Source organism: Branchiostoma belcheri, unplaced genomic scaffold (assembly GCF_001625305.1).
Source record: "Branchiostoma belcheri isolate BF01 breed outbred unplaced genomic scaffold, Haploidv18h27 scaffold135, whole genome shotgun sequence".
Taxonomy (NCBI): domain Eukaryota; kingdom Metazoa; phylum Chordata; class Leptocardii; order Amphioxiformes; family Branchiostomatidae; genus Branchiostoma; species Branchiostoma belcheri.
The window spans coordinates 161560-188040 of record NW_017802769.1 but is presented as its reverse complement, the minus strand read 5'-3'; the positions used below and the strand labels follow the sequence as shown (position 1 = coordinate 188040).

Here is a 26481-nt window from a genome sequence, read left to right as displayed (position 1 = left end):
GAGAATCCGAGAAATTTCCATATAAAGTGGATACTTTTATCAACCATGTTGAATTAATGGCTATACACATATCACTTTTAAGACTGTTACAGATCACTAGTTCTTCATGTACAAAGATGTAGACTCACGTCTTTTATCCCCCCTCTAGAGAAGTAAAAATGGTATAGCCAGACCCCATTAGTCATCAAACCTAAAGATTACACACCTGATTATTCCACTTCAATGAACTTTACGGGGGTGACCATGAGATTTCATCAAGGGTATGTGATTGTGAGAGAAGTCTGAAATAGGGAAGATATAGCGGACAACGTACATGTAAAGTGATGGAAGAGGCTCGGGCATGAGGGTTACATAGAATTTCTGGACCCCTTTCAGCATAAAACAATGAGCTCTGATAAAATGTCAGCATGTAGAAATATCTGAACAGAGGTCTATAATGCATTGCTATTTTTCCGTCGATATTACGTATTTCCAGGAAAAAAGGCGGTTGCGAAAGAGGGCGGTTGGTTACGCCATCGCGTGAAAGCAAATGAAAAACATGCGGTTGCCACCTGGGGCCTCCAGAAGTTAACACAAAAGCCCTGAAGCATGAAATGAGCCTAAACCCAGATTAGGTTTATGGCCTAAATAGCAGAAAATGGAAGGCAAAAGCATGGCTTTAACAAGCTAGAAAATCAGAAGCTATAGCTGAGCAATGAAGTGGGATGTAGGGATTGTATATTTCAAACCTCACAGATACATGTACCTGATCTTTACAAACAAAATGTACATTTTAACTAAGATGCAAAATCATAATTCAAACTGAATTTCATAAATCATATTCATAATCACCTAATAGTGGTAGACTGTGTTTTTTATTAACATATTTTAAAACTTTGGTGGGCTGTTTCTTTCACCTTTAATATTCTATGGTATTCCTACTATGTATTAAGGGCATGAGATTCTTGCTGCAAATCAGGGTGTTTTAATCCTTGTCCTGCTGGCATTCCTGGCACAATATTTTTCAATAATTTCATGTCTTAATTAGATCATAGACCCCCAAATTTTTTTGCCCTGCAGTGGCATAGTTACTTCTGCAATTGTTGTGTTTCAGTGTGATGCGTTGCAAGAGAAATATTCCCAAATCGTACCTATACAGGGTGCCATATAGATGGTACTGTATGTGCAGAACAACAATTGTTGTACTCCACAGGACAAGGTTAGAGAAGGTAGACTTGATCAGGATACGAAAAATAGCGTACTACATTTTTAATCTAGCATTTTTGGCTTTTGACAAACATGTAACACGCCTACTTGATATACACGTAGCAATGGTTGCTATGATCGTATGTCATGCCAAAGATATGCCCTTAGGGAACTGTATGTCTGTCATACAAGTATACCGGTACAAGCCTATGCAGGTGTGTGAGTATATTGAAATTTCCAAGAAGACGTGCTTTGTTGTCTATTTAAGCCGTTGACAGTAATAGTATACTTTCTTTTACACAAGGGTATATAAGCTACATTCCACATTTGGTTTTCAATATCAGCATGATGTAATGTTTTGCAAATCCGGTTGAATGAATTATGCATGTTATAACAATGTCAAGGCGTTTCATTTTTAATACCTGATGTTCACATCTAATCCTTTAATCGCAAACAATCTTGGTTGGTCCCCTGACAAACCTTTAGGCATGCACTAACATATCATTTTATTATTACATGTTGTAGCCTTTACCATGCCTTTGTAAGGCCTACGAAAAAAAATGTTGTGTTTCCCGTTTCAGTCCCGAATTATACCATTCAAATTATACCTTTCAAACCAGTCCCGAATTATACCTTTCAAACCTGCTAGAGTACCCAAAATTGACCTTGACCTTCCTTTTTCCAACCTCATCCTACCTACCAAATACCATAAAGATACATGCTCCACAGTCCACACCCTATCTTATAACCAATTGCAAAATCACCAACCCCTATATATGGTGTACCTACACACATAACCTTCTGACGAAGGTAATACTTGGCCAAGGGAGTTAACTGCGCTGGAAAATTAACTCTATGGTAGCCAGACTTCCCTCTCCAATTAATTTTCCTATTCTGCTAAACTTTATTATTTTTCAGCCAACAGTGTTAGTCTGGTGGTCAGAGTATACTTAATTCTGACCAATGACTACTTTCTGTAACCATCAAATAACTTTTCAGTGTTACTAAGATTGCACCTGTGTCCTGTCATTGTTTCACTATGCCAATTGCATTGATCTTGAACTTTCTATCACAAGTATCTTCCTATATTCATGAATATGTACGAATAAATAAAAGAGGACATTGATCATTCTTAGACTGTCTTGTAAATGCACCGTCAACTGTAGGCCAAAGCAAGTAAGTTTTATGGATGACATCCTCCGCAGACCCCAAATCTAATGCAATCGGGCAAAAAAAAACAAGGCAGGCCGAAAAAAAACAAGGTTCCTACGATTTAAAATTTTGACTAAATCATTGTACAAATGGTTTTGATTCAGTGGGAACATCACATATACACAGCCAGCATCACATGTCACTGCATCAAAGTAAGAAACAAAACATTAAATCAGAGCCTTTTCTTGTCTCCTCTCTTTATATTTATCTGCCATCCACCTTCCGGCATGGCAACAGACATCTTTGCTCATTTTTGGCATATCGACAACTGTCAGAAGGCAACAAAATTTCTTTTTTTTTTCCCAAATCAGGCAAAAATTAATGCGCGCACTGATGTCATCCATAAAAATTACTTGCTGTGGCCCTAAGTTTGGCACAAGCTGGCTGAGACAAAGAGCTTCTGATACCCATAAAGCATTTAACCTCTGGGTCAGTTATACATCTTTGTAAAGGATGTATCATAGATTGAAATAGATTGATTGCTTGAAAGTCTCTAGGACATAGAAGGGTGTCTGAAATTATAGACACCTGATTTCAGCACCAAGGACAGGGCATTTTGAGCCCAGCTAAATTATTCATACCGACAGAATGTACATTTTGTGTAGTCACAATTAGATTGAAGGGACTGTTGTCACTCAGAAAAGGCAGTTACATGGGTAGAAACTAGAAGGGGGAGTTCTAGAAACAATGTTGTATTCTGACTGTACAGAAAATGCTTCAAACTACAACAATGGTAAACTAGAAAAGTCGATAAGAAAAAGTCATTTTCCTTGATTTAAAAAAAATTCAAAGTCTGTCACAAGCAAAAAGGTGTTTCTTAGGCAAAACTTGTTAGGTAGGGTACCGTCATTGCATTCTAGCTCTCACAGGAACCATTTGCCAACCGTTTTTTCCAGATATCTTTTGCCCTTTCATTGTTTAGTTTAAGAGGAAGCACATTTAGTCTATGTGTGTCCAGAACAGTAAAGGTCAATCCTTTGAGCAAAAAGCACAACAGTCTTGCCAGTGCCTATCTACTGACAACAGCTGCTGCTAGTGTCATTGTTTCTACATTCTGACTCAAACAAACTGTACCAAGACTTTCACGCACGCACTATTTTCATGCATTTAGGTCTCCCTAATTTTGTGTCTTTCCATGAGTACCTGTTTTGAATTATTCATTTGTCTCAGACGCCTCATAAATTTGCAGAGTGCCAGAAATGACGATGACCTTCTTGTATTCCTTAGGGGGAAACAGGGTGGAAATCATTAAATGTACATGCCTTTTTGTGTTATGTATTATTACGTAGGTATCTAAGAAAGGCATTTTTCACCTTGGCAGTACTGCGCCCCATAATATCCTTAGATTAGATAGAAGATGAATCCTATTAAAAATTTTGATTGCCTTACTGCCTCTTAAAGGCATTGAAAAAGTTGCGGGTTTTTAGGGCTTGGAAACCAGTCAAAGTCATTCATTATAGTCACTCATCTAACACACAGTTGTAACAATACTGTCCCGATTTTGTATTTCATGGAGCAAAAATGCCCCAAATTCTGACAGAAATTGGTCACTGGAAGGACCTGGATTGATTTTTAGGGTACCACCCAGAAAATTAAGGACTAATGTTGGGGCTTGTTTCTGCAGTTTGAAATGCCTACAGTATGAAATACTGACTCATATGTGCTAATGTGGGATAGTATGTGTCAATATCATACAGATTGCCTTATTCAGAAAATTATATCTCTAATTTTTCCGCCCTGAAATTGCATTGGATGTCTTTATTCATTTACACCTTCATTTTCAATGATTATTATGGGTTCACCACACCACGAAGTGGTGGTGAACCCATATTGCTTTTTCTGATGTTTCTTCTTCTTCTCCTCCTGCCATTTTTTAAATGGATTCAGCTTCTTCATTTTAGGGCCTAAGGTCCTGAAATTTGGTATGGAGGTACAGTGGGCAAATACCCCTAGGCGTTTTTTAAATTTTTGTGATACAGGCTTTTAGAATGGTTTTATTTGAGTTTTTTGGCTGTGTTATAGCAAATGTATTACTGTGTTAGTGTGCCGTGTTTACCACGTCTGGGCATGAGTCATCACAATGGAATGCAGGGCATCAACCAATAGGCATGCAGCTTTCCTCTATACTTCTTGCTGATTGGCTGTTGGGATTTAACTTGATAACACCTGCACAGAGCATTTCCACCTGCACAGAGCATTTCTTGCTGATTAGCTGTTGGGATTTAACTTGATTAACACCTGCACAGAGCATTTCCATACTGACAGTATGTCTTTATTCAAGTGTTTTGGTAGGTATTTCAAGCTTTCCTGCTCCAGCATTGGAATGCGGGGCATGAACGTTTTTTTATTTATTTTGAAAATCAACAGTTTGCATTATGCAATTAAAAATCCTAACCAATAAAGTAGTGAATAGCTATCCAACTGTTGTTTTAGTTGTATGTTACTTCATATTATAGTTATATCAATGTAAATCATTGTTTTCCCTTGTGTTTCTCATTCTTTCCCTGCCATGTCGTAAAATGTGGTGAACCCATCGCTGTATTTGCTCCTGAAGCAAATATTGGCCTTTCTAGTTAATATTACATTTTGATTCTTACGTGATTAGGATTTCAAGAATATGAAAAAAAATGTTTTCTGTCAGTTTTGGAACTATCCCTCTCAATGACTTTTGATATTAGTCTCAAACTCATACGTTCAGACAAATACATACATTTCCCAGCTACCAGTTGTATATACGTAATTTAGGTCAGGTGAACATGTTACCTAAACCTATAAGGAACCAATACCTATTTGCATTTCTAGCAAGCAGCTTGCCAAAATTCTTTAAAAAAACCTCTGATGTAGAAAGTTCGCCAAATAAATGTTATTTACCCTGTCTCATGTTTGGCCATTAGGCCACAGCAAGTAATTTTTATGGATGACATCAGCACGTGCATTAATTTTCGCCTGGTTTTGGGGGAAAAAAACAAGAAATTTTGTTGCCTTCTGACAGTGGTCACCATGCCGAAAATAGGCCAAGATGTCTGTTGCCATGCCGGAATGTGGATGGCAGACAAGACAAGGCTCTGATTTTATGTTTTGTTTCTTACTTTGATGCAGTGATATGTGATGCTGGCTGTGTATATGTGATGTTCCTACTGTATCAAACCATTTGTACAAACATTGAGTCAAAATTTCAAAATGTAAGAACCTTGTTTTTTTCGGCCCGCCTTGTTTTTTTTTTTTCGCCCGCTCGCATTAGATTTGGAATCTGTGGAGGATGTCATCCATAAAATTTACTTGCTGTGGCCTTAGGTTTACTTGTGATAAATGCCATGTTTATTCAGTACTTAGTGTTATATATCATACGATAAGGAAGTTTCCATATGCTTAGCAACCTGCATATGTTCAATGCACTCAAAGCCTTAAAATGTATCAATTTCTCTTTTTGACTATTAAATTTCCTCAGAACTTCATACCTTTGTGCTACCAAACCTTTAAATTATCACAAAATTATATTTGAGACACCTCAAATATATTCTATATATAGCTACCATTATAGCATAAGAGATAAGTATTTAAGGCATTGTTTGCAATTTTGTGGTGCTTACATACTTAAGGTATTAAGGAAGCTGACACAGGACTGATAATACTAATTAATAATCATTCCTATTGTTGGAAAACAAGTCTGACTTAACAATGCACCTATGATCATTAGTCAGGGTTCTATAATTATTGTATCATCAATGATCACCCTTTCCATATGGCTCTAGTCTCATTGTTTTAGGTTTTAATCAGGTTTGATAGGATATACAGCTTTATAAGGCCACACCAATTTAATTTGTTGGTTCTCGGATTCGCCTCTTCATTTTTTTCTGATTTGCAAAAAAAAAAAAGATTCTGGTTCTGAATCTGAATCAACTAAAAAATGCTCATATTTTGCCCCCAACAGTTGTGGAAAGTCCTTTTCTTCCTAGCTGTTGCAGTGTTTCCATCTATCAATGCAGTGGTTTGATTAAAAGTTCAAAATTCATTGTTTAACTAGAAAGGCCAATATTTGCTTTGGAGCAAATACAGCGATGGGTTCACCACATTTTACGACATGGCAGGGAAAGAATGGGAAACACAAGGGAAAACAATGATTTACATTGATATAACTATAATATGAAGTAAAATACAACTAAAACAACAGTTGGATAGCTATTCCCTACTTTATTGGTTAGGATTTTTAATTGCATAATGCAAACTGTTGATTTTCAAAATAAAAAAAAAACGTCCATGCCCGGCATTCCACTGCTGGAGCAGGAAAGCTTGAAATACCTACCAAAACACTTGAATACAGACATACTGTCAGTATGGAAATGCTTCTGTGCAGGTGTTAATCAAGTTAAATCCCAACAGCCAATCAGCAAGAAGTATAGAGGAAAGCTGCATGCCTATTGGTTGATGCCCTGCATTCCATTGTGATGACTCATGTCCAAACGTGGTAAACAAGGCACCCTAACACAGTAATACATTTGCTATAACACAGCCAAAAAACTCAAATAAAACCATTCTAAAAGCCTGTATCACAATAATTTAAAAAACGCCTAGGGGTATTTGCCCACTGTACCTCCATACCAAATTTCAGGACCTTGGGCCCTAAAATGAAGAAGCTGAATCCATTTAAAAAATGGCAGGAGGAGAAGGAGGAGGAGGAGAAGAAGAAGAAGAAACATCAGAAAAAGCAATATGGTTTCACCACACCACTTCGTGGTGTGGTGAACCCATAAATATTAACACAACCTTTTGTGTTGACTTCATGGCTCCTATCATAGCATTTGGGGCTATAATAGGATGCCTAAACCTGTTTTTATTTTTATTTTTTTCGCCCTGTCGCTTCATGTTTTTTCTGACAAAATCCGAGAACCAACAAATTAAATTGGTGTGGCCTAAGATATGATATTAGCCTTACAAAGTGCAACATTCACTTATCAATGTAAAGTTATAGGGGCACGCAGTTACCATAACACATTGCGAAGTTATGCCAAGAAACAGGTACTCAAGCAACTGGATATGATTTTTGAAACGGTCAGACGTTTCAGGTACCTTCCACTACCTTTATAAGCACAAACTATTGATTGATATGCAAATCAGTGAAGACAAAATTTTTTTGAAGTCCAAACAGAAAGTAATAGACAAATCAAGAAATTAGGATGCCTGGATGATAGCATATTTTATTAGCTGGATGTCTAACCTTCACTGACGCATTGTGAAGTTAATTTTACAGCATGAAACTGTCAACATGAACATTAGGTGTGGAAATATCAATCAAGATGATATGTGGAGAAATGCATGCAATTCATTCTGCACGACATATATCCTTGTTAGAAGTAATAGCATCAGTGTGATAGTGACCAATATGTAATCAGACCAATAATGACTATGAGAGCATACAATCAAGCAACGTCACATGCGTGCCTCAGTGTAATTGGCAGCTGTTCACTTTTAATGTCAAATAGATGCCTCCAGAGATTAAAAGTTGGTGCATCTGTAGGCCTTAGATTAAGGAAAAAAATTATTGTTTCCTGTTTCCCGACCGACCCTAGAAAAAACTGCCGACCCTAGCCTTTTTTCTATGGACCACTGCAAGGGACATAAATTTTCGAGCTGATTGACCTTTTCTAGCTCCATGACCTGACACCTGAGTGATGAAACGCTGTACAATCGGTTTTCCAGCATCGACATTGAAAATATATATAGTGTCCTAATGCAAGTTTTACTTTGTTTAATTGTATTTTATAAGCTTGATCACTAGAGATTGCCAAAAAAAAAAGAAAGAAAAAAAAAAGATAATTCCTACTTCCCGACCCTAATTTTTTTTCAGGACTGAAACATGAAGCACAACATTTTTTTCCTAATATGCCACACAAATTTAATTTGTTGGTTCTCGGATTTTTTCAGAAAAAATATGAAGCGACAGGGCGAAAAAAATAAAAACAGGTCTAGGCAGCCTATAATAGCGGCCCCAAATGCTTCGATAGGAGTCATGAAATCAACAGAAAATGCTGGGTATATAATAAAATCTAATCAGAATTTTGAACATTTAATCAAACCACTCCATTGATAGATGGAAAAACTATGACATCTAGGAAGAAAAGGACTTTCCTCAACTGTTTGGGGCAAAATATGAGCATTTTTGAGTTGATTCAGAACCAGAATCTTTTTTTTTTTTGCAAATCAGAGAAAAATGAAGAGGGAAATACGAGAACCAGCAAATTAGATTGGTGTGGTCTGATCTCTATGACATAAATCTTTGAGTAGCAAATGTTGTCTAACATTGCTGTGCCAGGTGATTTATTTGCAAAATAATTTAATCAAAGCACTGCATTGGTAGATGGAAAAACTGTAACATCTAGGAAGAAAAGGACTTTCCTCAACTGTTGGGGGCTAAATATGAGCATTTTTTATTTAATTCAGAACCAGAATTTTTTTTGGTGCAAATCAGAAAAAAATTAAGAGGCGAATCCGAGAACCAACAAATTAAATTGGTCTGGCCTTGCTGTATATATAACGTTACATGTAGGTCAGGTGGCAATGGTTATGGTTGCAGTGTTCTGACTAATGAGGAGTAATGACCAATATGAAATGTGTGACCCAAGGCGACACTCCCGATATCGATTAAACCATTAACTTTTGGACAATGCATGTCCCATATCAGGCTCTGGCTGTTTTACATGCGTTGCACAGAATAGGATGATATTCCTCTGCACATGGCACGCTTGGGAATTTAAAAGAAGCTGATGTGTTACAAAATAGATAATATTGGGAAGAAAATATTGCCTATGCTCGGAAAAATAAAGACAAGCTTTAACGAAGCTTATAAAAATCAATATGAATTTGTAGAGGACCAAATAATATATAACTCAAGAAGAGAAGAATGACTGTGTTAGAAATTCATCTGAAATTTCTGTTGTAGCCACAGGGTTGGGATTCCTTTTTGATATTTTGACAATAATTAAAATAGATAATTGACAGAGGGTTTTTTTATTTACTCCATGGTTCACCACAAAACAAGGCTCTTGGGAGCCTCCCAAATGTTTTGGGTTACTGTACTAGACAGTGAGGACAGATGTTTGTTGGCCTTAGACTTGAAAAGTTTAAGGTTATACCCATGTGGGAAACAATCACGTGGTAGCTTATTCCATAGTGATGTTGTTCTTGGAAAGAAGCTTTCAGCATGGAACTTCCTCCTAAGAGATGGTGAATGAGGAAGAAAGGTAGTTTGTTACTACTGTTATTTCATTTGTCCAACCTTGAAAAATAGTTCTGGGAATAAGTACATGGAATGATAATAATACTGGTTTATTGTTCGTCTTGCACATGTTACATCTCGCAGGGCATAGGCCCTGAATTGGTTGTAACTACAATGTGCTAATTAGTTAAAAAAATTAATTACCCTTGACCAAAATAACAAATATACAAAGTGGTCACCGTAGGACGGTACTCACGACGACACAAATTACTGATATACACATAAAAATTTCGAAATTACACATACAATGGTAAATGCGACACGAGCGCAATAATGCATAATATTATATAAAAGCTACGTGTACGTACAACGTTAAAATTGCTACTAACAATTATTAAAAAAGGGAACTATTAGTTACATGTGTTTAGCAGTCGTACCAAATAAGGAATGCAGCTATTGCGGAATCTTTCAGTCTTTGTGAGAATTGTATCCAGATTAGTAGAAGTTCTGGTGTGACGTGAGCTGACTTCCCCACGGTATGGAGTTAGCCAGTTCCGGTAAAGGGGGGAGTTCAGCAGTCCTCTTCCGAACTTCGTGCACAGTTCTTCCCGCCTGGATTCTAGCGTAGGTAGACTCAGTTCGGAAACATCTGTTTGTGTGTTTAACTAATCCTTGAGTGTTGCCATGTTACATTAAGCTTGTTGTTGTGTAATTTAATTCTTTAGGCACTTCATACATTGAAGTATCCACTTTGGTTGCGTTTTGACATGTTTTTTGTCACACGAAACCACTTTATCAATTTTACCATTTTTTTGTAAAAGCCAAAGAAGAATACAGCTTGAACTGTAATGATAGAAGACTACATGTAACTTGTTATATAGGAATTGGTTAGTGAAATAGGAAAAAATGCTAATAAAATTGGTGCCATTTGACACAAATAACAAGTTGAACTTACATATTAAGCAGTTGATCTAAATGCCTGAGGCAAATATCCATTCCGCTGAAGCAAGGAATATATGCCCCATTAGGCCATGTTGATTTGATTATATGGATGACATCCGCGCGCGCATGAATTTTTGGCCGTTTCCAAAAAAAAAAAAGTTTTCAACCATACTGTAAATCGTACAAAACAGTTGCAAAATGAGCAAAAATATACCATAAGTTACAAAAAAAATTAATAAAAACTATACCAATGTCGTAGAATGCCAAAATCAAACGAAAAAAGACGAAATTGTAAAGAAATGAACTTGAAGACTAGATTATTCACCAAACCATATTCTGTGCCTATTTGCTCAACCCTCATGACCACGTAGATTTCATAATGAAAACAACTTTTTTTTTGCAAAACTTTTTTTTTATTCGCACGCGCGCATCAGTTTTGGGGCTCCCGGAGGATGTCATCCTTATAATTAAATCAACATGGCCTTACATAAGCAGAGATTGTATTACCATTTACATGGGCTGTCCTCTAAACCACCCCTTAAAGTCTTAAAGATCCAGTTACAAAATGTAACCTTTTGCATCCTGGAGAAGCTGAACACCAATTCTCTGCTGTTTACAATGTTGGGCAATAGGTGCATGGAAGGTTATAATTAAGACAGTCTTTAAAGGGATATTATGTAAGATTTTCACTATTTAAAACATTGTTATTGTACACAATTTCTTACCCTATAAGCCTACCTGGGTTCATAATGACATTTGGGGAGTAAAAGATCAACGTTGTTGCGCCGCAAAAACGTATTAGAAAACTGCCAACTCCTCAGCACTAGCACGAAACGCGGCCATGTTGTTTGTTTACATTCTTTTTAGGAGCCTCCTTAAAATACAGCAGGGCTGGCGCAACTTATTCTCGCGCTGCGTTGAGTTGCCAGAAAAGTGAAATAGCGACACTAATATGTTGAAAGTTATTGAAAATGACAATCTAGATCAGAAAATTTGAATTATTCATATTTACAGTTTTGGAGCAAAAATCTTACATAATATCGCTTTAACAGCCATGTTTTATCTGGGTGATGGCATGCAGGCATGTCCAGGACTGACCTTTGCATACACTGTACTTTAAATTACGTTACCCTTCAGAAATGAGTTCTCAAAATGTCAGCCATATCGAAGCCATGCATCTGATAACCCAGAAAGTTATTCAACAGATCAACATAGAATATTTAAGAGACAAACATAACTTTTCAGTTTCAATTCATTGGTTTGAAGTTAATTTCAGGATTGAAAAAGATGTCTTATGGATTTTATCAGTTGCCATACAAAAATATGCAACATTCATGCAATTACATGTTACAGTATATAGACTTTAGTTTTCAGTTGACATTTCGAGAACAGTTACTTTCATTATTCTAGACAAACATAACTTTTCAGTTTCAATTCATTGGTTTGAAGTTCATTTCAGGAATGAGAAAATGTGTTATTTTGGATTTAGTCAGTTGCCATACATATACATGTATGCAATGTTCATGCAATTATAAACTTTAGTTTTCAGTCGGCATTTTGAGAACAGTTTCATTATTCAAGAGACAAACATAACTTTTCAGTTTCAATGGATTGAACTTCATTTCAGGAATGAAAAGTGTTATTTTGGATTTTGTCAGTTGCCATACGAAAATATGCAACGTTTAAGCAATTATAAACTTTAGTTTTCAGTTGACATTTCGAGGACAATTACTTTCATTATGGCACCTATAAGTCAACAGAAATTAATGCGCACAAATCACAGGCATCATTAAGTTTATGATGTCTAAAAGTTACAAACTATGTTAAATTGACAGCCCTAAACCTTCACCCACTGTATATATACATGTAACTGATGGAAATTTGCTGTGTGAACTGGCCCGTAGCAAATAACTGGCTTGCGTCCAAAATGGCAAGAAAGCTGTCAGGGTGACTGTTCAAAACAAGCCCAGGACCTCTCAAATAACAAGTAGGAGAGTACCGATCCGTGAAAACACAGTGTGTGGTTTTTAAGTACATGCTAAAAAATGTGAGCAACACTTGTGTATGCACACTTATGGAGAAGTGTAGGTGTGACCCAGTTTTCCTGGCCATATTGAGAACGTCGGCAGAACGTACTGCACCTGTGCAAAACCATTTTTTTTTGTGATGGTTTTCGTCGGATTCTTGGTCAACGTTGCATCAGAATTTTGCCTGTTGAAGAAGACATCTTTTCGGACACAAGATTTGGTATGCACAATTATACAATATGGGTTTTGTGCAGGTGCAGTATATGTTCTGCCGACGTGCTAACAAATTTGGGACATTACAGGCTCTTGCCTACTCTCAGTTGATGAAAATGGAAAAAAATTGCTGTAATTCAACTTTTTCAACTCATAAATTTACAATTTTAGGCTAATATGCTTAGATTATTGTCATATGCATCCAAGCAGGTACATGTATGGAAATGTTAGGGCATCGTGCTTGAATTACTTGATTACTGATCTACATGCCATGTCCTTGGTACTGAATGCTATTCCAGTGTTTCTCTTGAAGCCATATGCTTATTCTAATCAAGTCAAACAGTTCAGATTAGATCATTCATCCAAGGAGGTACGGAATCGTAGGGTATTGTATTTGAATTTGCTTGATTTTTGATCTACATGCTATGTCCTTGGTACTGAATGTTATTCCAGTGTTTTTCTTGAAGCCATATGCTTATTCTAATCAAGTCAAAAAGTTCAGATTAGATCATTCATCCAAGGAGGTACGGAATCGTAGGGTATTGTGCTTGAATTGCCTGCTTTTTGATCTACATGCTACGTCCTTGGTACTGAATGTTTTTCCAGTGTTTTCCTGTAGCACTGACACATGTTTGTTTGTTTTACATAACCGGTAAACCGGCGTAACACACCAGTTTTGTAAATGTAAGTACAAGCTGCGTAAGACCAGACTGTAAGGTTTGAACCACTCAAACCGGGAAGGACCCCTACTCTTTTCGATAAGTGCGGTGGGTTCTTTAACGTGCGTGGGGTGTGGCTCTCCCAAACACGGGACCTCCATTTAATGTCCTATCCAAGGGATGTCCCTAACCGAAGCTAGGTACTCATTTCCACCTGAGTGAAGTGACAAAGTCATGTAAAGGGCACAAGATCAGTGGCATCGGGCAGGATTCAAACCCAGGACCTCTTGAACACTCTACCATTACGCCACACGACCCCACATGTTCTAATCCAGTCAAAAGTTCAGAGTAGATCTGATCATGCAGATTTCCTGGATGACTGCTTCTCCTATTTCCCATCCTGTCTTCTGTTTCACCTCAGTGCAGATATGTACAGAGGATTGACTCCCAGAGGTTAGGCCTAAGAAAAAAAATGTTGTTTCCTGTTTCCCAGCCGACCCTAGAAAAAAACAGCCAACCCTAGAAAAAACTGCCGACCCTAGAAAAAAACAGCCAACCCTAGAAAAAACTGCCGACCCTAGAAAAAAATGCAGACCCTAGAAAAACTGCCGACCCTAGAAACAAATACAGACCCTAGAAAAAACTGCTGATCCTAGAAAAAAACTGCCGTCCCTAGAAAAAACTGCTGACTCTAGAAAAAACTGCCGACCCTAGAAAAAATTGCCGACCCCAGAAAAAACTGCCGATCCTAGAAAAAACTGCCGACCATTTATGTGTGGAAAGGACATAAATTTTTCGAGTTGATTTAACTTTTCTAGCATTATGATCTGACAGCTCAGTGATAAAACATTGTGCAATTGGTTTTCCAACATTGACATTGAAAATATAAGATTAGTGTCCTCATGCAAGTTGTACTTTGTTAAACTGTACTGTATAAGTTGGATCACCAGAAAAAAGGTGAACCTACCAACCCTAATTTTTTCAGGACTGAAACAGGAAACACAAAATTTTTTTTCCTAGGCCTGAGGTACAATTATATGCATGAAAGGAAACAAGAGAAAGGTCGGAAAATGTCATATGGAGGTCAAAATACGGCAAGGGAAATTAAATCTTTTGATTCTCACGGGGTTCCACTTACAATAGAATAGGCTAATAAGTATATTGATATCATATTACAATGTATGGACTTTTTCATAACAATACAAACTACATTACTGTCATGTAGTTGCAAAATCAATTTTTTAGGTAGTTAGATGAGTAAATTAAAAGCAACTAGAGTCAAATACTGGTAAAAATAATCTAAATCAAGTTAAGTAGCAGTTGAAGCATATTTCATTTTGCATGACAGAATTTTTTGATGGATGCATATGGTTGCAGGAAATATTAGAACTACCTAGATTCAGCACCAAGGACAGGGTATGTGTGTATCTCAAGGTTACCAGTTTTATAGTATTGTACAATGGAATGTTTGGTTCAGGCTTGGCCATGTTACCAGAATACATAGAAGAAGAAGGTCCCTTTCCATTCCTTGCGGAGCATAGGGGTGGTGCCCATCTCCATTTCTGTAGCCCTTGGGCCACACAGTTGTGCAAGCACTACATCAGGGGGCTAGTCTGCTGGTAGTGTTGTGTGTTTGACCCTCCCATACCCTTCCTCACATGTAGGTAGCCCAGTGTGCTACCTGAATTTTAAGAATGCCCCCCCCCCCCAAATCATGCCCACTTGGGTTGCACCGCTGTATCTGGCAGATGCTTTTTAATTTTAGGTATTAATGGCTATTACTAGTATCAGTTAAGTTACTAAAGGCTGTTAGAAACATTGTCCAGGCATATGTATGTAACATTACTTAATTTGAGGGAAATAGTAACTTATAGTTGGGGCAACCTAAAATTCTGATGGGCAACCTAATTTTTGCCGTAGGTTGCCCACCGGTTCAAAAAAGTATTTTATACACTGAATACCAATTTCAATCAACTCTTCAGAGCATCACGACCAAATTTGACCGAGGGGCATGTCGTGACTTGGCTGAGCTTTGAGGATTTAATCAGCAATTGGAAATTATAATCTTGATTAACTCTTCCCCATTTTGCAAATCTGTTCAAGCAGAGCTGCTTAGGGCTTGCCTGCCTCTCAGGGTTCGCCTGGCTCCTCTGAGATACTGTCTTAAGGCCTCACCAATTTAATTTCTTGGTTAACGGATTTTTCAAGAAAAATAATGGAGCGGGCGGGACGAAAAAAAAAATAGATAAAAACAGGCCTAGGCATCCTATTATGGCCCAAAATGGTACGATAGGAGCCATGAAGTCAACACACCAGGCTGGTTGAAAATTTAAACAATGAATTTTGAACTTTTTATGATACCACTGCATTGAAAGATGGAATAACTGTAACAACTAGGAAGAAAAGGACTGTTTTCAACTGTTCAGGGCAAAATATGAGCATTTTGCAGTTGATTCTGAATTTTTATTTTTATTTGCAAATCAGAAAAAAATGAAGCGGGCGAATTCGTTAACCAAGAAATTAAATTGGTGTGGCCTAATCTGTCAAAGTCCAAGTGTGAGCAGAATTTTAAGTATGTATATACAATGACTAATAAACTGGTGGATGTACCAACCACTAAGTATCTGATACCAGCCCAGAAAAGAACAAGAAACAGTCATGCCTTCAAATATCAGAGTTATCAACCAAGAATTGAGGTATTCAAAAACTCGTATTTCCCCAGAACTATCGTAGACTGGAACTCGTTGCCACCAAGCACAGTTGGGGCATCATCACTAGAAAGCTTTAAACAACTCCTACAATCAAATGTGCAAAGATTGAGTGTAACAAGTCGTTCAGTGTGATATAGCTAGCTGCCGCCCCGCCGCGTGCCTGCGAAGCTGGTGTGTCACGCTGAAGAGCGGTTATACCGACTATACCGATACAGATACAGATACTTAATTCCACACCATGTTTATTAATATGAAGTCCCTGAGTACACAGGTGCTTGACATGCATGGGATGAGACAGTACCTCAAATATTTGTCATCTATATTCCTCTCACAGGGGTTAACTTAAACATTTGACATGCTGAATGATTTATGAACCAATGTAAGTGTGGGGGGGGAGGGAGTTGCAAGAGGTAGGTTGAAGGAGGGCCTGCAAGGGGGGGTCCCGACAACACTCCACGCTGAATTCGGAAACCTCTCGACTATGCTTTACGATAAATTCCAAGTGGCTACAACGCATTACGTAGAATTAAAACGGCGAATACGCTCTACGCAAAATGCACCAATTATGCTCTACGTTGAATTAGAGCGGTCCGTCTACGCTCTACGTAGAATTAAAACGGCCGATTACACTCTACGGAAAAGGGCTTGCACCCCCCTGAAGGAAGACATTTACAGGACAATATTGACCCTCCGTTTACTGCATTTGCATTTGTAACAAAATGTTGATGTGACTGCAGCCTCGATATCAGTCCACACCATTATAAAAGATATATATATATATATATATATATTAGACATTTAGTGACACGCAAAAGATGAAAAAACACACTGTCATTCAGTCATGCTAATGGAAGTTACACAACTTTGCCCTTGAATATGAAGACAGTTTCTGTTGTCTGGAGCCAAAAAATTATACATTTTATATAGGGAGTATTCTTGGAGTAATATTTTATGTATGGGAGTATTCTTGGAGTAATAACACTCGAAATTGCAATTGGCAATCATCTTAAATAAGTGCAATGATGCAATTTCCTACTCAAAAAAATGCTTGAAATTAAATTTCCAACCTATCCAGTATGAAGCGCTCTGTTATCAACTAAATTAGTCACGAAAAGATGTTCCAAAGCCATCATTAGCATCACTAAGCCCTAATTAAGTACTGCCAGTTGATAAGAAGCCTTAGCATGTGCTCCATCTGGGAATAAAAGGTCAACCTGATTAATCAAGCACCTTTTATAATTAGCAACTTGAGGCAAATGGAATATGATACCACACAAGAGAAAACAGGGCTCGAAATTCATTTTTGGGAATAGGTGCACTGGTGCACCCAACCTAAAAAATTAGGTGCATGAAAAAATTTTTGGGTGCACCATAACTATGTTTCCTTTCCGAAGAAAAGTAGTACAACAATGATTTCATTATTTTTCCGACACTTCGATGTTAAAAATATGCTGTATACTCCTATAGTAAATTAACATCTTTACATAGTACGTAAACGTACCAAAAATATTTGGGTGTACTGGTGCTCCCTCAGAAAAAGTTGAGTGCACAGCTCAAAAAATGCACCAAGTATTTTGAGCCCTGAAAGGTCAAGCTGATTATTCATCAAGCAGTTTTTAACAGCTCAAGGCAAATGGAATCTGACACCACACAAGAGAACAGAATTCCCACTGTCTGTCATTCCACGGGGAACTAGGACGTGCCCTTCGAGAGGGTGTTAAGATTAACGAGATGGTTGGACGCTAACGAGTTGTGAGTAACGAACACTCATTAACACCGTCTCACTCGCAGCACACTTAAGCTCCAAATCAGAATGCTGAGTTAATTGTAACTGTTGCTACATGGCTATCTCCACATTTACGTATCTTCCGTATAGTTGAGTCATTGTTATAGACTGAAATCTTTGCGATAAAAGAAATCTTGTGTAATAAAAGAACAGTGGATGTACAGGATGTGTGAATGGGACCCTAAAAGTAAGCAAGGGACTATATCACTGTAAAGCAAGCTTTGAATAAGAAGTTGGCAATACAGTTGCACAACATTTAAATGCACCCGCACGTCGGCAGAACATACTGCACCTGCGCAAAACTCGTGTACTGTGCATAGCACTTGGGCAGAACGTCTCATATCAGGGCGTAATCTCGCATATAAGGTTAACATCCCGTCTGTAGTTTCCAAATGTTGTGTAGGAAAAGATATCATCTGCAACAGGCAAAATTCTGATGCAAAAGTTGACCAAACATCCACTGAAAAGTGTGAAAAATCAGGGTTTTGTGCAGGTGCAGTACGTTCTGCCCACATGCACCCGCATGTGTTAGCCAGAGTGAGGACTTTCTTCAAGTTCAACTGTTGGTAAATCCATGTCCAGAATGGTTTATCGTTCATGTGATCATTTTATTCAACTATTTTTTCAAATCCAAGAACCAAGAGATTGAATTGGCCTTGTGAGTTAAATTATTATTACGCACACCTTGTATAAGAACCCCTAATTAGCATTCTCCTGAGAAACAGTAATCATCATCATCCAAACACAGACTTCACGTCTCATCAGCATCTCCTCTGCTTTCCACATTTTCCCTAATATTTCGAACCCGATTCACACAACCTAATCAGAGTGAAAAGCCATCATAAGCATTGCATATGCGGAATAAGCTTCACATGCCACAGCAAGTAACTTTTATGGATGACATCAGTGTGCAATAATTTTCACCTGATTTTGAAAAAAAAAGAAATTTTGTTGCCCTGACAGTGGTCAAAATGGGCAAAGACATCTGTTGCCTTGTGGAAATGTGGATGGCAGATAACTATGAAAACAGAACACAAGACAAGGCTCTGATTTATTGTTTTGTCTCTTACTTTGTTGCAGTGATTTATTTTATTCATTTTACATGTTATGTTCCCAGTGAATCAAATGTTCCCAGTGAATCAAGACCATTTGTACAATGATTGAAAACCTTTAAAGTTGTTTCAGTGACAAATAGTTGGCAGTATACTTAGCACAATATAGGACCATTTCTTGTTTAACAAGGTTTATGATGTCCAAATTTGAAAATGTTGGAATCTTGTTTTTTCACCCTATTGCATTAGATTTGGAGTCTGAAGAGGATGTCATCCATTAAATTTACTTGCTGTGGCCTTAAGAACACTGTATCACTTCTGATTAAGCTCAAATCCCTGTTAATAATGAATCCTTAAATTTGTTTGAATACCAAAGCTCTATTTCATATCTCCTAATTTCCTTCCAAATACCATGGGGAACAAAGGGGAGGAAGTTGCTCGTATGTAAAATTATCATGGTTCAGTAAGGCAACCTAAAGTATTAGTGCAGATAGACTCCTTTCCGTTCACACATACCGTGTCCTTGGTGCTGAATATAGGTAGTTCTAATGTTTCTTGCAACCATATGCATCAGTTCAAAAGTTCTGTCATGCAAAATCAGATATGCTTCAACTGCTACTTATATACATAGATACATTTGAAATGTTGCAAATGACAAGGCTTCAAAACTCATAGGCAAACTTAGAGATCAACCCAGATCAACTGTTTTTTTCTCTCTTCTTTTAACTCATCAGCCATGGTGCTGATTTGCCCTCCATTGCTTAAAAACTGTTCATATTCTTCACAATACACTGTATTAACAAAAGGTTTCATCCCAGTTACCAACTTTCACAGGTAGCAAAAAATCCTTTTTAGTGGTCACTCAAGTTTGAAAGTCAGGGAGCTTTGTGTAGTTGAAATGTCCAATACATCTTGCCTACAGGTAACAAATGTTAGACTTACACTAGAAGGTTCCATCCCAGTTACCAACTTTCACAGGTAACAAAAATCCTTTTTAGTGGTCACTCAAGTTTGAAAGTCAGGGAGCTTTGTGTAGTGGGAATGTGCAATGCATCTTGCCGGCTCGAAATACTGGGTGCATGTGCACCTTAGTGCACCCAACTTTGGAGCTGTGCACCCATTTTTTCTGCAGGTGCACTGGTGCACCCAAGTATTTTTGTATGCATTTTTGTATATATTAAATGTATAGCATACAGGATATGCTTGGCATCTAAGTGTCAGAAAAATACTAAAATCTTTGCTGTAGTACTTGTTTCATATACATTTATGTACATTATATTGAAGTTAGCTCACATTTAACCTTAGTAGAGGAGCAGTAAGATTTTATATGGTGCAATTTTTTAGGTTGGGTGCACCAGTGCACCTATTCTCAAAGATGAATTTTGAGCTCTGTCTTGACTACATGTGACAAATATTAGACTTACACTGGAAGTTCACAATAAGCTGGAGATGATCAAACTGACACAGGTGCAGTACCTATCTGCCATGGCTTCAGGAGAACATGATGTGATTGATACAGCCTTAGCCTTGAGAATGTCAGAGATACACGGGCAAATGTTCCAGCCGTCTGCCTTCTTCTAACAGCAATATATCTTTCCCCTGCAACTATCTGTAGATGTTAGGCCACACCAATTTAATTTCTTGCTTCTCTGATTCGCCCTGTCCATTTTTTTCTAATTTGAAAAAAAAAAAGATTTTAGGTTCTGAATCAACTGCAAAATTCTCAATGATTGAAGAAAGTCCTTTTCTTCCTATTTGGTAAAGTTTTTCAATGTAGCAATTTAATTTCATAACAGAATATTTTGTTTCAATTATAAACCAGCCTGGTATGTTGACTTCATGGCTCATATTGTAACATTTCTGGCCTACATGGGATGCCTTGGCCTGTTTTTCTTTTTAATTTTTATTTCGCCCTGTCGATTCATTTTTTTTTTCTGAAAAAATTTTTGAGAAACAACAAATTAAATTGGTGTGGCCTTATTTCTGAAAAAATAGATCATTACTTTTAATTACAACGTAAGCCTTATCACATGAGGAATTATTAAATGTTAAGCCTTACAAATATAAATAATAGATATAATAATAGATAAAAGATAAAACGTCAAAAGGATTTTGTTACGTATGAAGTAAAAATTGTTGTTGTACAGGGCTCAAAATTCATTTTTTGGAATGTGCACTGGTGCACCCAACCTAAAAAAATTAGGTGCACAGAAAAGTTTTTGGGTGCACCATATGAAACAAAACCTACTAGTAATTGCAGGTCTTACTGCTCCTCTTCTGAGGTTGAATCTAAAATGAGAGCTAACTTCAAAATCTTAAACATTACTACAACAAAGATTTTATCATTTTTCTGATACTTAGAGACCAAGAATACCCGGTATACTAGTATACACTTCTAATGTTGAAAATTCCTACAAAAATATTTGGGTGCACCAGTGCACCCACAGAAAAAAATGAGGTGTACAACTCCAATTTTGGGTGCACTAAGGTGCACACACCCAGTATTTCGAGCCCTGATTGTATCTGTGGTGCTGATCTGCCATCCACTGAAGAAAGGCCAGCGGTTTTTCCCAGATGTTCTCTGCGATTGATACAGTATGAATCCTGAAAATGTCAATGTGCTATTCATAGACCGTTATCACCCAAAGTCCTGTCTCCGTGCTTAGGCCATAGCAAGTAATTTTTATGGATGACATCAGTGTGCGCATTAATTTTAGCCTGGATAATAAAACAAGAAATTTTGTTGCCTTCTAACAGTGGTCAACATGTCGAAAATGGGCAGAGATGTCTGTTGCCATGCCGGAAGGTGGATGGCAGATAACTATGAAGAGAGGAGACAAGAAAAGGCTATGATTTAATCTTCTGTTTCTTACTTTGATGCAGTGATATGTGATGCTGGCTGTGTATATGTGATGTTCCCATTGAATCAAAACCATTTGTACAATGATTGAGCCAAAATTTTTAAATGTGGGAAACTTGTTTTTTTGGCCTGCCTTGTTTTTTTTTCGCCCGCTCACATTAGATTTGGAGTCTGCGGTGGATGTCATCCATAAGATTTACTTGCTGTGGCCTTACAGATAAAATCTGTGAATCCATTTTCAGTCACCGAACACCCACACACGCCAGAAGTTCTCACCATAAGAATAAATAAGCTTCTTTAAAGGATATCGAGTGCGTCTTCAGAGGATCAAGATTTGCATCTTAAGAAGTTGTTATGAATGACCAATCTAATGCTTTTGAGGGTATATCATCAATATTCACATTAGTTCAATCCTGGAGAATGACTCCCTACAGTTCATATATAGAAAGAGCAGCCATTTACCTTAAAGTTTGGTAAAAAGTTGGTACAGTATTAGCACTTTAGTTTCATTGTGGGAGGAAAATACATGCACAACTTAAAGTACCGGTAGTACTTATTTATTAGCCAATATTTTTAATATAATTAGAATCTTTTAATCAGAGTAAGTATACAACTTGCCTATCAGTAATTACTATATATCTTACTAATCAATATATATTTATTACTAAGGCCACACCAATTTAATTTCTCGATTAACGGATTTTTCCAGAAAAATAATGGAGCGGGCGGGAAAAAAAATAAAAATAAAAACAGGCCTAGGCATCCTATTATGGCCCAAAATGGTATGGTAAGCCATGAAGTCAACACATCAGGCTGGTTCAAAAATCTTAACAATGAATTTTGAACTTTAAATGATACCACTGCATTGAAAGAAGGAATAAGTGTAACAACTAGGAAGAAAAGGACTGTTTTCAACTGTTCAGGGCAAAATATGAGCATTATACAGTTGATTCTGAGTCATTTTTTTTTTTTTTCAAATCAAAAAAAAAATGAAACGAGCGAATCCATTAACCAAGAAATTAAATTGGTGTGGCCTAAATCAACTTCAGAATCTTATATTATTCAACATCTTTGTACTGTGACTGGATAAAGATTTTGCTTGACTCAATCATTTGGAATTAAAAGTTTAAATAATTTAGAGCATAGTCAGTATTTTTTCTGACTTCAGGCCTCCAAAGAATTCTGCCCAGATCCCCAGGACAGGTTAATGAAGTGGAATGATCTCCTCTTGGGAGCTGAATTATCCAGTATTCCAGCTGTGGCACTTCCCTTTGTAACGTAGGCCACAGCAAGTCAATTTTATGGATAACATCCTCCACAGATTCCATATCTAATGCAATAGGGAGAAAAAAACAAGGCGGATAAAAAAAAACAAGATTCCTGCATTTTCAAATTTTGACATCATAAACCTTGTTAAACAAGAAATGATACCTATTTTGTGCAAAGTTTACTGTCAACTATTACAACATCCATTTGTCACTGGAAATGAAAGTTTCATATAATTGAACAAAATTGTTTTGATTCAGTGAACATCACATAAAAGGAATGAAATACATCACTGTATCAAAGTAAAAGACAAAACAATAAATCACAGCCTTATCTTGTCTCCTCTCTTCATATTTATCTGCCATCCACGTTCCGGCATGGCAACAGACAATTTTGCCCATGTTCGGCATGTTGAACACTTTCAGAGGGCAACAAAATATCCTCCAGTTTTTTTTTTCCAAAACCAGGTGAAAATTAATGCATGTCAGCCATAAAAATTACATTTAATCCGGTCATTCGTAAAATCTCCTTGTCACACGCAGCTCATTTTTCGTGACAGCTGTAACAGGAGGATATGTTCCACTTGTCCCTGCTTGAGACATAATGTCTGGGATAGTTTTGTAATACAGTTTTGCTAACACAATCATATACTGTGCATCTAAATCCTTAGGCTAGGTGCACCAGTGCTGACTTATTCCCCATTAATGAATTTGGTGCCCTTCTTAGGGACATAACCCCTCCTCTCACCAGGCTCTAGAAACTTCTGACAAGTTCTGTGAGTTTTTACAGCTATTGACAGCCACAAATTTGGCACAAGTAATGCACACTTTAAGCCTCCAGGCTAGGAATTATCCGCTGCAAATTGTAAGTGCGTGTGCACTATCTTTCAGCGGACGCTCTGAGCTTGAAAGGCTGTCAGAAACCCTTGGTTAGGACTGCGGAGAGGGGGTTGAAAGGGCTCGGACCTCGTTCTCCTTCAGAGTGAAGTGCGGGGTTTGTAAATCCGCAGGCTCCATGCTAATGCCGCCGCATCGATTTGGCGGGGTACCTACCTTGTCAGGCAATAACTGCACAGTTTCCTCCTGTTATTCACTTAGGTAACAGACCATTCATCAGTTAGAGGGTGATTCTGAAGGTGGGTTGGAGTTAATACCCTTGAAATGTGAAGTGCGGACCCCGAGCTCACTGCAGTTCACTGGAAAGTTTGTAAAGTGCAAAATTCCTCCTGGAAAGATTCCTCTAGTTATTATTCGGGCAGAAACTTGAAGTTAGGAAGTGATTCTGAAGGTGGGTTGGAGTTAATACCCTTGAAATGTGAAGTGCAGACCCTGAGATCACTGGAATTCACTGGAAAGTTTGCAAAGTGCAAAATTCCTGGTGGAAAGATTCATCTAGTGGTTGAACGGGCACTGAAACTTGACATTCCTCTTCTACATGAAGGCTTTAGAGACATGAAAAGGCCAGCAGACCTCAAAAACTTTGAAAGATGGTAACATTTTACATAGAAAACAGTAGTTATAGGTCACTCAGTCTGACTCTATCAAGGTAATGTTGAAATGTGAAGTGCGGACCCTGAGCTTACTGCAGTTCACTGGAAAGTTTGCAAAGTGCAAAATTCCTAGTGGAAAGATTCGTAGTAGCAACAGGGGCAGAAACTTGAAATTCCTCTTCTACATGAAGGCTTTAGAGACATGAAAAGGCCAGCAGACCTCAAAAACTTTGAAGGATGGTAACATTTTACATAGAAAACAGTAGTTATAGGTCACTCAGTCTGACTCTCTTAAGGTAATGTTGAAATGTGAAGTGCAGACCCTGAGATCACTGCAATTCACTGTAAAGTTTGCAAAGTGCAAAATTCCTGGTGGAAAGATTCATCTAGTAGCAACAGGGGCAGAAACTTGAAATTCCTCTTCTACATGAAGGCTTTAGAGACATGAAAAGGCCAGCAGACCTCAAAAACTTTGAAGGATGGTAACATTTTACATAGAAAACAGTTGTAGGTCACTGACTCTCAAGGTATGACTTTTCACCAGGTAATGCTGGCTTTTCTACGACCAGACCAAAGAGAGGATATATCTTCCATTAGGCCACACCAATTTAATTTCTTGGTTAACGGATTTTTCTAGAAAAATAATGGAGCGGGCGGGCGAAAAAAAAATAAAAATAAAAACAGGCCTAGGCGTCTTATTATATGGCCCAAAATGGTACGATAGGAGCCATGAAGTTAATACACCAGGCTGGTTCAAAATTTAAACAATGAATTTAGAACTTTTAATGATACCATTGCATTGAAAGATGGAATAACTGTTAGTAACAACTAGGATGAAAAGGTCTGTTTTCAACTGTTCAGGGCAAAATATGAGCATTTTGCAGTTGATTCTGGATTTTTATTTTTATTTGCAAATCAGAAAAAAATGAAGCGGCGAATCCGTTAACCAAGAAATTAAATTGGTGTGGCCTTACCCAATAAATACTGTACCTAGTATGTAGCTGGCATAGAAATGCTGCGTTCGTTTGTAAGCACACTGACAGGACATAGTACATCTTTACCTTTTGTAGCGGAAGTTGACCTTCAGTTCCTATAGGTGTGTCAGTATGCCATGTATCACTATACAATCAGGTATTACTGGTAGAATGCCAATAAGGCCATGCTGACTTCATTTTATGGATGACATCCTCTGAAGACCCCCAAACTAGTGCGCGCGGGCGAATAAAAAAAAGTGACCAGCCAAAAATAAAAATGCTACTAAACCACAGGAATACAAAGCTGGTATTGTGAATTTGCGAAAGTACATAGCGACAAGCCGGCACATGCTGGCTTTTAGTGGAATTTATGAATCAGCACTGTACGTATGTACTCAGTTGTTGAGTTGTGGAGATTCAGTAGCTTGGGTGCCCGACTCCGTATTGCCGCTTACTACCATGGACTACCCAGGCCTAGAGCCAGGCCAGAGCCTTGGTGGACCTGATCTAAGTCTTTATAGTGCTGCAGTAGCATACTAAGCACATATAACATATGTGATCTTTTGTTTCCATGAATGTTTAAAAGTCTGTTGCTGAATTTCTGAAAGTCACAGTCTCCTTACCAAAAATCCTCCCAAATGACCCAGGAGCTACTCGATACATCACTGTCAGGGTTCTGAACATGTGGGAAAAGCTCCGGATCTTAACAAAGCTTCAAACAGCACAGCTTGTCAATTGTAGCTCACAGCTGCCATGCGGACAAGGACATTTCAGCCTATTCCCTTATAGTTTTGACTCAGTAACAGCTGAGCTACATGTATCTACATTGTAAACCTTTATATAACAGTTGCTCTGTGATGTTTACTTGCTGAAGGCTATCTTGTGGTGTCAG

At 37.7% G+C, this 26481-nt stretch overlaps 1 protein-coding gene across 3 annotated transcripts in view; it reads left to right on the top strand.

Moving 5' to 3' along the window:
- LOC109464279 (ras-related protein Rab-26-like) overlaps window positions 1-26481 on the top strand; it is a 113338-nt gene that overhangs the window by 59107 nt on the left and 27750 nt on the right. The gene's annotated exons all lie outside the window — the stretch shown is intronic.